At 43.1% G+C, this 16,129-nt stretch overlaps 1 protein-coding gene across 1 annotated transcript in view; it reads right to left on the minus strand.

Moving 5' to 3' along the window:
- Positions 1-16,129, minus strand: part of LOC124555130 — a 161,898-nt gene that overhangs the window by 138,607 nt on the left and 7,162 nt on the right. The window lies entirely within an intron of this gene.

The following is a 16,129-nucleotide window of genomic DNA, read 5'->3' on the forward strand; positions in this document are numbered from 1 at the left end:
CAGGAAGTTTCAGTTAACAACATTATGACATTATATGCAAAACTTACGACCAAAGTCTAAAACAAATACCGCATTTATCCGGTTATAAGACGAGGTTTTTCCTAGATCGGTTGTCCGAGAAATACAGGGTCGCTTATATTCGCATATCGAGTAACTGCTGCTCAGGTCAACGTTTTTACATTGTTTAATAGATGAATGTAGGGTCGTCTTATATTTACAGATGAAGCTTTGTCCATTGAGGTCTCATATTCATAAAAAGGTATTTTGAACGATCCCGAACGGTAGTGTGTAGAAAACAATGCTTGCGTTCAAAGAGAAAGGAATTTATCGATATGCCGAAGCACTCGATACAATATTGACTTTCTCGATCAATCACGTGACATTAGACTCGTCGTGCGAGCGCTAGGGATACGCGAGAAGCTATGTACTAGAAACTACGACAATCAAATGATCTGCTTAAAACCTGACAATTCTGTGAAACGCCCGAGGAAATAACATTCAATTCTATCAACTTAAAAACTTCTATTGTATTTGAACAGGTTCGTAATAAAAGTTCTCATACATATGGATACTGTATACACTCATCTATGTTGCTTTTAAAGTAAAGGTAACATTCAAACGGGAAGATGTTCTCCTTCGAAAACCATTACTTGATTCTGAACCCAAGTCAATATTTTGTTTATGACAAACTATAACGATTTGCCGCTTGGGTTGCAAATGAGAAATTCGCTCGATGTTCACGATGTGGCGACGTCATTTATCCACTACGCCAAAAACAGCGGGTGAAAGCTGCAGCTGATAGAAATTTATCTTTGCCGTAGTCGGCTTGGTTACGAGTTGTATATTCTTGTTAGTTTTTGATCTGTGCTTGGAAAAAAAAATGTTATCTCATGAAAAAGCTGTTACTTCATAAAATATAAAGGCTCCCATAGTGGTGACCCCGAAAAATCGTAGCAGAAGCATAAAGAAAATATATGTACCGACGAGAATAATGAATTCAGAGACAAAAGCATGGTGCAGTGGAATCAAGATTGAAGACTACAGTCTGTTCGACCAAGGATCGCGGTCCACGCCCTTTGATTCGCCACAAAACGGAACGACAGATGTTAACGCAAAAGATGGGAGTACCTACGCGCGACACGGAAATGTTAAGCTTTCCGCGTTCTGGCCGACGCGCCCCCAGCTTTGGTTTACGCAGGCTGAATGCATATTTCGGCAGCGTGGGGTGTCTAACAACATTGACAAATTTAATATAGTGGTTTCACATCTAAATTTAGAAGTGATAGAGCAAGTAGAAGAAACCTTGTTGCAACAAAATTACTTTGTGCTAAAGGAAGCTCTCATACAGCATTATACGTTGTCACCAGATTTGCGACTACAAAAAATTTTCGCACACGAAGATTTGGGCGACAAGACTCCGTCACAAGTAATCAAAGCCTTACGTTCATTAGCCGGCCCGGAACTCCTACCTGAAGAGTCTTTACGTCTAATATGGCTTCGTAAACTTCCTGCCAACATCCGTGCCGTCATTGCAGCAGAAACAGACTTACCATTGCAAGTCTTAGCAAAAAAGGCAGACACCATCGCAAACACCTTAACCGAAGTTTCTGCGTGTTCCGAATTCAGCCAGGATAGAGGCCCAAGAACGTGTAGTGTGATGGAATCTGACGTCAGTGAGCCAGGAACATGCAATAATACTCCCCAACAGCAGTGCTCATCGACCGAACCCACCATACAGCAACTGGCAGCACAAGTGGCAAAACTCAACGTGCAAGTAACTTCACTCCACCAGCAGCTACGAAGTCGCAGTTGGAAAAGACGAAGAAATGCTATCCAGCAGGATTTGATAGATCAATGATGCTGGTACCACAGACGCTTCGGAAACACTGCCCGTCAATGTATTCAACCCTGCAGCTACCCAAACTTACAAGGCGGGCGTTAAAGGGCGCTAACGTTCGTCAACAACAACATAGGCGCCCGAGTCATAGCGTGATTCAAAGAGGTGAAAACGCCACAGTATCTGCAGTCAACCAATCACACCGATTGTTCGTGTTGGACCTCTCTTCAGGTGAGAAGTTTCTGATTGACACAGGTTCAGAAGTCAGTGTTTATCCAAGAAAGAGAGGTGATATACTCACGACAACAACGCAACATGTGCTGACTGCGGCAAACAATTCCAGAATATCTGCCTATGGTGAGAAACAGTTGGCATTACATCTAAATTCCAACTTCCATCCAAAATGGACTTTTGTGGTTGCTGATGTGCCGAGCCCTATAATTGGGGCGGACTTTTTACGGAACTACCGACTTATGCCCGACCTGGTTAACCGTCGTTTGGTGACAGTTCCCACAGAAGGGATATTGCCTACTGCGTCTTCCGCGTCGGTTCAAGTACAGTGCGATGTGCCCGTGTCTTTCCGCACGAAGATTTCCGGCTCCTCTACCGCGTCATCCGCGTCGGGATATTGTGATACGATGTCGTATCGGCAACTAAGCGGGGCGCACACGTGTGAAGACAGCCGACAGTCTTAACCATTCGTATACTGCAGGCAATATCAGGGCACTGTCGGAGGAATCACTTTCTCGTAAACTGCTTCAAGACTTTCCAGCACTTACCGAACCCGTCAACGCAACCAGGAAATGGAGACACAATACTCAACACCACATCAGCACGACACGAGGTCAACCCGTTGCCTTCCGCCCGCGGCGTCTGCCTCCAGAGAAGCTGCTCGTGGCGCGAGCTCAGTTCGACAGACTTCTAAAAACAGGTATTCTAAGTAGGTCTGATAGTTCGTGGGCATCTCCAATTCACATGGTCCGTAAAAAAGACAATTCATGGAGAGTATGTGGAGACTACAGGGCGCTCAATGCCCGCACAATTCCCGACCGCTACCCAGTACCCAATGTGACTGATTTTAACAGTACGATTAGCAATGCCAAAATATTTAGTGTGATTGATTGCACCAAATCATTTTCCCCGATTCCCATGGCTCCATCTGACATTAAAAAAACAGCAGTTATCACACCATTCGGTTTGTTTGAGTACAATTTTATGCCATTTGGCCTCAGAAACGCTGCCCAAACATGGCAAAGATTCATGCTTGAGGTGCTTCGAGAATTACCGTTCGTATTTTGTTATATGGACGACATTTTAGTATTCTCTGGTTCTGCATATCAGCATGTCGAACATCTGCGGCAGTTTTTCCGCCGTCTGACACAGTATGGCATAATTATTAACGAAACAAAGTGCAGGTTTGGAAAACGCGAGGTTAAGTTCCTGGGATATTTGGTTTCAGCAGCAGGCCTGTCACCTTTGCCTGAGCGGGTTGAAGCAGTACAACAGATGCCCCTTCCCACAACTTACAAAGGACTTCGCAGATTTTTAGGCATGCTCAACTATTACAGACGTCACTTACCTAAATTAGCTGCCGCCCAAGAGCCACTCACAACGTTACTTGCAGGTAAAAATACAACAGGAAATCGTAAAATTCCATGGAGTCCAGATGCTGAAGCAGCTTTCCATGACTTAAAGAAATGTCTTTCTCGGGCAACACTACTGGGACATCCAAGATTGAGCGCTCCTTTAGCGCTCATGGTTGATGCGAGCCAAACAGCAGTGGGTGCAGCGCTACAGCAAGAAGTTGATGGCAGATGGCAGCCGCTCGCATTTTTCTCTAAAAACCTGACTCGACAGCAGCAAAAATGGAGTGCTATTGACCGTGAGTTGCTTGATATTTACTTAGCCATAAAGCATTTTCGCACATCTGTCGAAGGGAGACACTTTGCAATTTTTACCGATCACAAGCCGTTAGTAGCTATATTTCAACGAGACACAGAGCTCAAGTCACCACGTCAGTGCAGGCAAGTCGAGTACATTGCACAGTTCACAACTGGCGTGCGTCACATTTCAGGAAAAGACAACCTGGTCGCAGATTGCCTGCCTAGGAATTGTGCCAGTTTAAATTCAATTCGTTGGACCGAGTTAGCGTCTAAACAACGAGAAGATCCTTTCTTGCGCCGTCTAATAGAGGAACAGAGAACTGCGCTGCAGCTCAGACGTGTGTCTGTCCCAAATGTTCCAGACGGAATTTGGTGTGATGTAGCAAAAGGAAAGGAGCGACCTTACATACCAGAACAATATCGTCGCGAGATTTATAGTGCACTACATAACATATCACATCCAGGAGTACGAGCTACAGTCAAGTTAGTTTCCTCCAAAGTAGTGTGGCCTGGAATACAAAAAGACTGTCGTGCATGGGAGCGTGCATGCCTAACATGCCAGCGTAATAAAATCAGCAGACATGTCTTTGCACCTATTGCTGACTTCCCGACGACATCTGCAAGATTTTCACATATACATGTGGACATTGTGGGCCCGCTATCATGTTCTGCAGTACAACGCTATTTGCTCACAATCATTGATCGTTTTACCAGGTGGCCAGAAGTAGTTGTAATACAAGACATTTCTGGGGAGTCGGTTGCAAAAGCACTGTTGCATTCATGGTTCTCCAGGTTTGGCGTTCCGCAAAACATAACAACAGATCGCGGAAGGCAGTTTGAAAGCCAACTTTTCCATGAACTTTTACTACTGTGCGGGTGCAACCACCTACGCACCACAAGCTATCATCCATCTAGTAATGGAATGGTGGAACGACTACACCGCACGCTCAAAGCTGCATTAATGTGTAGTTCCACGTCATGGCCTGAAGCACTACCGCTGGTCCTACTCGGATTGAGAACGGCCGTGAAGGAGGACTTACAATGCTCTTCCGCAGAATTGATTTATGGCGAGCAATTGAGGGTTCCTGGAGAATTTATCGTTTCAGCATCTACACAGCCGTTCGCCCCTGAGCTATGCACGCAATTCGCGAGACAACTCAGCGTTAGAATGAGAAACATCAAACCCACTAACCCTGTCAGACATGGAGACCGGAGAGTGTTTGTACATAAAGACCTGCAAGCAACGTCCCACGTGTGGCTTAGGGATAATACGGTGCGCCCGCCGCTTGTTTCGCCTGACTCTGGACCATACAGGGTAATCACAAGAGGAAGCCACAGCTTCAAAATCGATAAGGATGGTAAAGAAGAGACAGTCTCAATTGAGCGGCTTAAACCTGCTTACACCGAAGAGGGTACACTCCTTCCTCGGTCTGCAAAATCACCCTGAAACGTGGAGGCCAAGGAAACAGCAGAGAGTCTCGCCGAGCTCTCGGTTTCAGAAGAGGACAACGAAGCAGCAAGTGCAGAACAGGAGCAGCCATTGCCTGCACCAGATGTTTTCACGAGAGCTGGTAGAAAAGTCAAGTGCAAGTTTCCCCACATACCTGGTGCACCCGGCTTCAAAAGGAGGGGGGCTGATGTGGCGACGTCATTTATCCACTGCGCCGAAAACAGCGGGTGAAAGCTGCAGCTGATAGACATTTATCTTTGCCGTAGTCGGCTTGGTTACGAGTTGTTAGTTTTTGATCTGTGCTTGGAAAATAAAATGTTTTCTCATCTCATGAAAAAGCTATTACTTCATAAAATATAAAGGCTCCTATAACGTATTAGAATACCGCGGAAAAACTTTACCAGCATTTAATCAGTTTTGGAGCAAGCTGACGAAATTCAGACGAAACGAGAAAGAAAATTAATCCAGAATTAAAAGTCTAAAGAACGAAATAAATCACATTAGACTGATTGCAGTTGTTATCGCAAGAATAAATTACAGAGGAAAGACGCGTTTTGGAGATAGTATCGAGAGAAATAAATACGTCGCGGGTTCGAGAATTGGATTGAATCGTGATTGTGATCTTTTATTGTGTACTGGTTGTTGTTGTTGCACATGACTTGCACCGTGGAAGACTTTATCGTCCACGTTGCTCAAGAACAGCACTACGGAACGTTGGATGCGGCACAGTCAAACAAGTTTGGCTGTGAGCGAGCAGAAAGTACGTCGTGTTGCCAACCATGGTAATGTATACTGCATAGTTTGGTTTTTTATGAACATCTACCACATTGAAACTGCAGTTTGCCTAAATTCATTTGCATTCGAAATCGAATTGACTTTAAAATTGGACAAATACTCAACAATAGCATGTATTTCTGCAGGATATGCTAACAACCTAGATTGGGGGCCAGTGGTGTACTTACGTGTTTCGTGCGACGATGTTGTCGACGCTCACCGTGAGATATGACGGGAGTGTATCAGCTGCTGGTTCTACACAACCAGCGAGAGAGCGGCGGGCACACGATATGTTTGGAAGCAAGAGTCATTGCAACATTCACACATCAGTATCATTTGCGAAACACTGATGTTTATTTTTTTTTTAAATTACGTTCTTTTGATGGCGTCCTCCTGTACGAATACATTCGTGAAATCTGCTGTTGAGATTCCTCATTGACCACTGCCACATCTCAGCTGGGATACTGTGAATTGGATCCCGAATTATCTGTTTTTAATCATCCACAGTTCTTGTTCGAGTCGTGTAGACTTTGCCCTTAAGGCAGCCCCACAAGAAAAAGTCACAAACGGATAAATCTGGCGATCTAGGGGGCCAGGGAATGTTACCGAATCGTGAGATCACTCACACGGTTGCCGGACAATTCTCGCACATATTCCATCGATTGCCGTGCAGTGTGTGATGTCGCTCCGTCCTGTTGAAACCAGGCCTCTTGAACGTTTGAAAAGTCGTTCAATGCAGGTGTAAAGAAAGTTCGTAACATCTCCACGTAACGACCTGCAGTGACAGTAATTGTGTTTCCCTGATCATTTTCGAAAAAATACGGTCCGATAATCCCATGTGATAAAACACACCATACTGTCACTTTACTAGCGTGTGAAGGGCGCACGTGAACGTCATTAGAATTTGTGTTTGACCAGCAACGGTAGTTCTGTTTATTCACATAACCTGGGACATCAAAATGTGCCTCATCTGATATCCACAACTGTAATGCCCCTACGTAATATAATATTATTGTAATATTCCCGCTGCGAGTACCAGCGATGATGCGCTGCCGTAATTGAGACGGCAACGCTCTTTGCTGTGACGACAACGCTCTTTTCTGTGAAAAAAAAGGCATTATATTTTTTTTGTAATTGTTGGAGGTAAGGAATGCGGATTGGACGTTGTGATTTTTTGAGGTCAGGTAAGTATGCATATAGAAGTAATTTTGAAGTGCAAGGGAGATACAACTTGTAATCGCAATTATAAAGAATAAAAAAATGTAATTTGTGAAAAAGAAGGTAAATATCGTCTACGAACTTTTATTCGGTGTTGGATCCCTGGGCCTTCATACAACTATTAGTGTGTTAAGTAATACAGTGCATAGTGATTTCTTCGCGAATTAATAATACTGGGAGAATCTGCTACTATCACAGTCCGAACGACGCGCAATATTTCGCCGTCTGCCTGTGTGTTCAAGACGCTCCCTAAGCGACCAGTTTGTTACTCAGAAGATATCATCATACCGCCACTGTTGTTATACCTTCCCATTCTGCAAGTGTTTCCAGAAAATCTTACGGCGACTGTGAGTATTGTAGCAGCCACGAGAGACGGAGTCTTCATCGCGAGTTGTAGCAGTTTTCTCCGACTTTCCCTGATGTTCTCTGACAAGGCAACCTCTCCATCGCACCCCCCCTCAGATTTAGTTATAAGTTGGCACAGGACAGGCCTTGAAAAACCGAACACAGATCAACTGAGAAAACAGGGAGAAGTTGTGTGGAACTATGAAAAAAATAAGCAAAATATACAAACTGAGTAGTCCATGGGCAAGACAGGCAACATCAAGGAGAGTGTGAGCGCACGAGCGCCGTGGTCCCGTGGTTAGCGTGAGCAGCTGCGGAATGACAGGTCCTTGGTTCAAGTCTTCCCTCGAGTGAAAAGTTTAATTTTTTATTTTCAGACAATTATTATCTGTCCGTCCGATACGAGGTAACTGCGCCGTAGTATGGGGACGCTACACCTAAACAAACATCGAAACACACGACGTCAGTCGACTACAGCGCACGAAAGAGAGAGTATTCCTGCTAACGAGGCTCCTGGCTGGCAGCTGACTGTTCGCTACTTTTTTGGGAGTGATTATCACATCCACAAGAAAACTTAAATCGGGCAAGGTCGAAGAATCTTTTTACCCATTTGCCAAGTGTACAAGTCGGGTGGGTCGACAACATATTCCTGTCATGTGACGCACATGCCGTCACCAGTGTCGTATAGAACATAACAGACGTGTTTTCCTGTGGAGGAATCGGTTGACCTATGACCTTGCGATCGAATGTTTTCGGTTCCCATGGGAGAGGCACCTCCTTTCGTCTACTAATCGCACGGTTTTGCGGTGCGGTCGCAAAACACAGACACTAAACTTATTACAGTGAACAGAGACGTCTATGAACGAACGGACAGATCATAACTTTGCGAAAATAAATAAACCTTTTCACTCGAGCGAAGACTTGAACCAAGGACCTCTCATTCCGCAGCTGCTCACGCTAACCACGGGACCACGCCGCTCCTGAGCTCTTGCTATCCTTGATGTTGCCTGTCTTGCTCATGGACTACTCAGTTTGTATATTTTGCTTTTTTTTTCATAGTTCCACACAACTTCTTCCTGTTTTCTCGATTGAGCTGAGTTCAGTTTTTCAAGGCCTATCCACTGTGCCCACTTATAACTAAATATGTGTGTGGGGGGGGGGGGGGGGAGGGTTCGATGGGGAGGTTCCCTTGCGAGAAACGGAAACCTCCGACCGCCAACTCATCCTGTACCTAACCTGTCTCTCCTTACAGCAGCCACGAAGAAAACATATTCATCTATAACCAAATGTTTTCACAGACTGTTTGTATTAAGACTGGTAAAAAATTTCAATATGTACGCATCTAGGCAAAAAAATCAAAAGAGAGTTTTAAATGCAGTACCTGTCTTATCTGTGTCAAAGTCAAAGGTCAAGTTAAGTATTTGTTTTCTCTTTACGACGTAGCAGCTCATTTTAAAATTCATCGTCATTGTTTATTTTTGTTATTTGTTGACAGAATCCTAATCGTTGTCCTTCAGTTGTAGTTTGTACGGATGAAGTTTTAAATCAAGATGAATAATTCTGCGAAACACTCTGTCGGGACATTCAAATGCTGTCGATGATCTCCTGAATGGATGTTTTCGGCAGAACAATCGTTTTAGGGCTATTTCTGTACTCCTTGTCTTTAATATATCCCCACAAAAACGAGTCGCATGTGTTCAGATCCGGAGAGTATGCCGGCCATGGAGGCAGGAATTCGGTCTCCAAAGTGCGCCTCCAGAACATTAAACACTCTCCTGCTTCGATGGGGTCGAGATCCGTCTTGTATGAACCAGATCTTGTCGAAATCAGGGTCACTTTGGATAATGGGGATGAAATCGTCTTCCAAAACCATGTTCCATTCAATAATCTCTGTGCAATCAAGGAATATCTCACGGATTATTCCGTGACTGGACATTGTACAGAACACAGCCATCCGTTGAGGGTGAAGGACTTCTCGATTGCGAAATGCGGATTCTCTGTCCCACAAACGCACCAATTTTGCTTCTTGACGAACCCATCTAAATGAAAGTGAACTCTGTCGCTAAACCAAACCACTAATTCCCATCATGCCCCACTGCCAACAGTGCAGCTTGAACGTCCTAACGCAAACCGTTCAGAAGTTTTGATGTTTTTATTTCGTGTAGTTCAATAATCATCACCCTGTAGGATCATGACGGCATGATGATGAAAAATATTGATACAACAGACGAGCAGTCTAAATAAACAAAAAAGGTAGTGAAGTAAAAATTAATGTAAACAGTTTCTTTTTTCTATTTCTCCTTATAAAACAATAAATGGCACGAGTGTAGCTTAGGTGTATGTTAGCTGTTTAGGCAGAAAAAGTTTGAAATTTTAATTAGTGAGAATATTTAAAAAAATTATTTGTGCTCAAGAAACTTCTCAAGAAAAAGGGGTGTCTTTTTAAGTTCAAGGTCGTTGTATAATCGGGTACATAGAATATAAACGAAAACATCCAAATCACCATTTACGTAACAGATTGATAAGACATCATACTTTAAAGCATATAAGAAATACTAGGGCTCTTCACAAGACCCAACATTTACTAATTAGGATCAAGTCTCCAGTTCTGGCCACTACACCACTTATGGCCAATTTGATGTGGTTACTGAACTGTAAAGCTTCTTTTGAACACCAACAGGTATGAACAATATGAACTGTTCGATTCCATTAGATATTGAAACATTTCTTTGACTGTTCTTGTTTGGAGTCATAATTTTTTGAAAAAGTCTGTGTTGTAGAAGATGAGTTTTGTAGCGTTTCCTTTACGCAAAGCATAATCTGATTTTAGTTTTCTACACATTTAAATAAAACTGTGTCTTTTGGGAGGTAGGGCTAAGAATTATAGTTTCATTTCTTACACGTTAAATATGATACAACTCAAAAACAGTTTTCCATGTTTCTTTATTATTGACCTTGGGGCTTTTCTTCCCCCGGAGTTTTTCTTTTAGTGGTTAGAATGACTAATGTATGGTTTCACTGTGCTCTGTGTGTTTCTGAAACAAGGGACCGATGACCATTGCGGTTTGGTCCCTTTAATCTTTAAACCAACCAACCAAACCACTGAATTTCTATGGCCATTACAAGATCTTGGTTCACTGTTACGGCACAAGTAGAGACATGTGACCTATTTTGGCCACTTCTAAAAATACGTACAACGCATCTATAATACAGTTTTGGTCTACATTCTACGTAGACCAGTTTTATTTAATTAGGCATATTTGAAATATTTCTGGTGTTTTTTATATCAAGATATACCTAATTAATTGTCTTGCCTGAACATCTCATATTAATTTATCTAACCTCATAATAGTGAAATATGCTACCCATATTATGAAAATATAATGTTTTTTAGCTCAAAGTTTTGAAGTCAACGAATGAATAAGCAAAGTTAAAACGCACAAGAGACTATTGTTGATGGTATTATGGCTACTACTGCAAACAAGTTGTACAATGCTCCAAGAACATTAGTAAATAAAATTTCTGGTCGATCTCCACAAGAATGTACAGTGCACTGTGGCCTACGTTCTGTTGAAAGAGGGAAAATACGAAAATAAAAATAATAATATTGGTGGGTTTGGTTCTGGACTGTTTCAACATGCGATTTCCAGGTAAATCTCCACATATCTGCCTTTTCAATAGTTTTTGAGCAGATACATAAAGTTCGAAGGCTGCATTAGAAACAATCAACCTTGAGAAAAGTGATATCGTGGCTTTCTTAAGAGAGGTAAATTTTTGTCACAGAAACATGGTATAGGTTAATGGGACTCGAGATTCTTCTACAGAGGACAGAAATAAGAAATTGATGTCAGAAAGCATCTGAAACGCTGAAACATAAGGATATGTTAAATGACCCTAACAGAGTTTTTTATGTGGATAAAACCTTTTTTCTGGCTCCTAAAAGGGAATTAAACATAGATTGTTTCTAGGCCCATCATTACAGTACTTTTTGTTTAATTGTTTTTCTGTTTCACTGAATTGCTGTAACTTTTATCTCCTATTTTTCAAGTAATTTTAAACTTTTTGCTATAGTTAACATATAGCCTATATCGATCTGTTCTTCAGATGGTCATAAGTGGTTTCCCAGCACTACTCTATATGGAACAGATAATTTATCAACCCACAGCCCATCTTGTATTCATATGCCAGTTTACAGAACATCATTTAACTATTTATTATTGATGAGCATCCTACTTCCTGTAAGTAATTTTCCACGAGTAACCCACTGCTGTAACTCTTGTACTCTGCTTGCTTAATGTGCCTTGAGACACATAGGAGAGTTGAGCATTTTTAATCTTCACTTTATCTTAGTCACAGCACAAGCTCAACTGACAAAAATGTTCAATACTTCTTCAAGTTATCTCCCCTTTTCCCTGTAATCATAGATACCCCCACAATCACTTTTGAATCACATTAATTTAGCTATATCATTTAATGCATGAGTTCTAAAGGGTGGGACCTTGTGTTATGTACTTCCAAGTGTGGGAATATGTCTTTTACCTTGTGTTATGTACTTCCAAGTGTGGGAATATGTCTTTTTTTTGTAACTGTGTACTCACACTATTTATTCAAATATTGTGCCACTTCAGTGTTACCTTGCATCACAGGCTTTCAATACTAATACCAATTTAGTAAAACAAGGCACCATGGCTGTTGAAAGATGTGCATACACGAAGTGAAAACACACACATGTAAACAAAAAAAAGACATATGTTTTGCAGAAGGAGTTTTTCTGTAGAAACTCCATACTTCACTCATAAATATGTAAAAATGTGTACAATATTATGTAATTTGTACAATGTTATGAAAAGTATGGACTGCTACCCACCATATAACGGAGATGTTGTGTTACAGACAGGCACAACAAGAAGACTGCTTCGTTTTGTTGTGCCTGTCTGGGACTCAGCATCTTCACTATGTCCTTTTCATAATGTTATGAATATTCTATCCTGGATTTCCCACTGTTTAAAAATGTCTACAGTAGTTTCCAACTGAAGTCTCTACAGCTGGATTCTCTTTGATGGACCACTCATCAGCAATACAGATGTGTCCGATTCCGCCCATCTACTTTGATCTGTGTTGGTGTCAAGATGGAGGACACTCCTATTTCCAGTACATACAATATGTCGTCCATAACGTCACTAAAATAAATGTCGTTGGAAAATCCATACCAACTAACATACTACCAAATAGCATCAAACTATTAACCATATGACGAACTAACAATTTCAAAACGGAAAAGAAATCAGTTGCCAATAACTAGCAACAAAAAAAAAAAAAATAAGTCACTGTCAAGTTAACACAAACTCCCAAAAGATCGAGTGACACACAGATTTAAGTCACTGCTGCACTAACAACATTCACAAACAATTCAGAAACACTAGAGTACAGATTAAGTACCATCACTTGTATAATTCCTGTAGATCATCCATTTTCCTGATTCTTAATTCTGGGACCAGTTCACCAATAACGATGTTAATAAAATTCAGATCAAAGATAAGTGTCTGAAATAGTAGTATGCACACAGACAACAGAGGGGCACCAGGTGTTAATGCAGATTTTCCAGTTTTTTTTTCTCCAGAGCAAGTGAAAATGTTTCTCCACAAAACTTCTGACAACAATAACACAGCAGTGTATCCAGTATGTATAAAATTCTATTGGCTACCTTGGATACTCGCAAGAAGCAACAATTTGCATTAGACCTAGAACTAAGTTTGTTTTTTGAACAAATTTGTTTCTCTTAAGATTACAGAAAGAGGGAAAAGAAAACTTACTGCGAACCCACTGCTAGACATACACAACACACTTCATAGTTCCGCAATTTTTGCCTTGATCACAAGATTTATATGAGATGTCAAATGTTAAACTGAAATGTTCATCGAGGAACAGTGCCATTGCACCCAAAACTGTGCACCACGGGGCAGAAACTAAAATTATTTTCCTTCTTAATTTAAGTTCTTCCTTAGCTAAACTTCTTGCCTGCAGCATTCCTTCAACAGATGAACAAGATGTAAATTGGGGTGACTAGGAGCTTAACAACAAAAATGGCAGCAGGGGAAGATGAAATATCAGTGGCAAGGATAGTGGAGACTGCAGTGCAGACTACAAAACCTTCAGCACTCATTGAAAATTTATCCTTTAGTGTTTCCTTTGCAGTTAAGGTACCAAAAGTGAGGCAGACGTAAAATATAAAACTGCCATCCCATATCACTTCTTTCTGCTTTCTCAAAAATATCACAGGAGCTGATGAAATTGAAAGTTACTATTTACCCAGCCAACAATGAACTTCAGAATTGCAGCCATCACGGTCTCTGTCCAGTACGGGAATTGCGCTCATAGACTACACGCAAGACACAATTAAAAGTTTGGAGAAAAATAAAAAGTTTCGTAGGAATCAATTTAAATCGGTTGAAGTCATGATCCGGGTCAGCGGTAGTCACGGCGATGCTTTATCTAGTGCTCATAGGTTGCCAATGTGTCAGTTTCGCGTAGCCAATACCACGATTCTCTAACATAACCAATCAGACGCAAGAGGAGCGTCAATGTGTTTCTAGAGCCAAAATTGAAACCAGTGTCTCGTTTGCTGCTTTTCGGTGTATTAGCGAGTTCCGAGAGAAATATTATGCGATTATGGCAGCGAGTGCTATGAAGGGAACTGATTTAAATAATTTAGTTGTGCACGGCGACATCGTCCGTGGGTGCATGACGCTTGGATTAACTGCAGAGGCACGAAAATGCATCAAATGCGGTGGTGAAATGACTTTTAAAGAATCACAAACTTGTGTGGATGGAATCATCCGAAAGTGCAGCAAAAGCCGCTACTCTGAGCAAATGGAGTGGATCGATGTTTTTTAATTCAATCACGGGAGAAGGTAGAGGATCAATGTTTATTAATAATACACTCCTGGAAATTGAAATAAGAACACCGTGAATTCATTGTCCCAGGAAGGGGAAACTTTATTGACACATTCCTGGGGTCAGATACATCACATGATCACACTGACAGAATCACAGGCACATAGACACAGGCAACAGAGCATGCACAATGTCGGCACTAGTACAGTGTATATCCACCTTTCGCAGCAATGCAGGCTGCTATTCTCCCATGGAGACGATCGTAGAGATGCTGGATGTAGTCCTGTGGAACGGCTTGCCATGACATTTCCACCTGGCGCCTCAGTTGGACCAGCGTTCGTGCTGGACGTGCAGACCGCGTGAGACGACGCTTCATCCAGTCCCAAACATGCTCAATGGGGGACAGATCCGGAGATCTTGCTGGCCAGGGTAGTTGACTTACACCTTCTAGAGCACGTTGGGTGGCACGGGATACATGCGGACGTGCATTGTCCTGTTGGAACAGCAAGTTCCCTTGCCGGTCTAGGAATGGTAGAACGATGGGTTCGATGACGGTTTGGATGTACCGTGCACTATTCAGTGTCCCCTCGACGATCACCAGTGGTGTACGGCCAGTGTAGGAGATCGCTCCCCACACCATGATGCCGGGTGTTGGCCCTGTGTGCCTCGGTCGTATGCAGTCCTGATTGTGGCGCTCACCTGCACGGCGCCAAACACGCATACGACCATCATTGGCACCAAGGCAGAAGCGACTCTCATCGCTGAAGACGACACGTCTCCATTCGTCCCTCCATTCACGCCTGTCGCGACACCACTGGAGGCGGGCTGCATGACGTTGGGGCGTGAGCGGAAGACGGCCTAACGGTGTGCGGGACCATAGCCCAGCTTCATGGAGACGGTTGCGAATGGTCCTCGCCGATACCCCAGGAGCAACAGTGTCCCTAATTTGCTGGGAAGTGGCGGTGCGGTCCCCTACGGCACTGCGTAGGATCCTACGGTCTTGGCGTGCATCCGTGCGTCGCTGCGGTCCGGTCCCAGGTCGACGGGCACGTGCACCTTCCGCCGACCACTGGCGACAACATCGATGTACTGTGGAGACCTCACGCCCCACGTGTTGAGCAATTCGGCGGTACGTCCACCCGGCCTCCCGCATGCCCACTATACGCCCTCGCTCAAAGTCCGTCAACTGCACATACGGTTCACGTCCACGCTGTCGCGGCATGCTACCAGTGTTAAAGACTGCAATGGAGCTCCGTATGCCACGGCAAACTGGCTGACACTGACGGCGGCGGTGCACAAATGCTGCGCAGCTAGCGCCATTCGACGGCCAACACCGCGGTTCCTGGTGTGTCCGCTGTGCCGTGCGTGTGATCATTGCTTGTCCAGCCCTCTCGCAGTGTCCGGAGCAAGTATGGTGGGTCTGACACACCGGTGTCAATGTGTTCTTTTTTCCATTTCCAGGAGTGTAGATCGCATGTTCGATGTTTTAATAAAGATTGATCCACCTACCTTCTCCCGTTATTTAATTAAAAAACATTGGTCCACTTACAAGCAGAGGTCCATCAACTTTTTAACCTATCTATACGGTGACGCAGGCACCACACTGCAGCCATTCACTCTCGTGGGCCCTAGTTTGCGAGTAACTGACGGATAAAACATTCCGAAGGTAGTATGATAACAGTGCTAAAAAAATCTTGCATTACATCGTCCCTTTGTGTGGTATAATGG

The sequence above is a fragment of the Schistocerca americana genome, chromosome X (assembly GCF_021461395.2).
Source record: "Schistocerca americana isolate TAMUIC-IGC-003095 chromosome X, iqSchAmer2.1, whole genome shotgun sequence".
NCBI classification, from domain to species: Eukaryota; Metazoa; Arthropoda; class Insecta; order Orthoptera; family Acrididae; genus Schistocerca; species Schistocerca americana.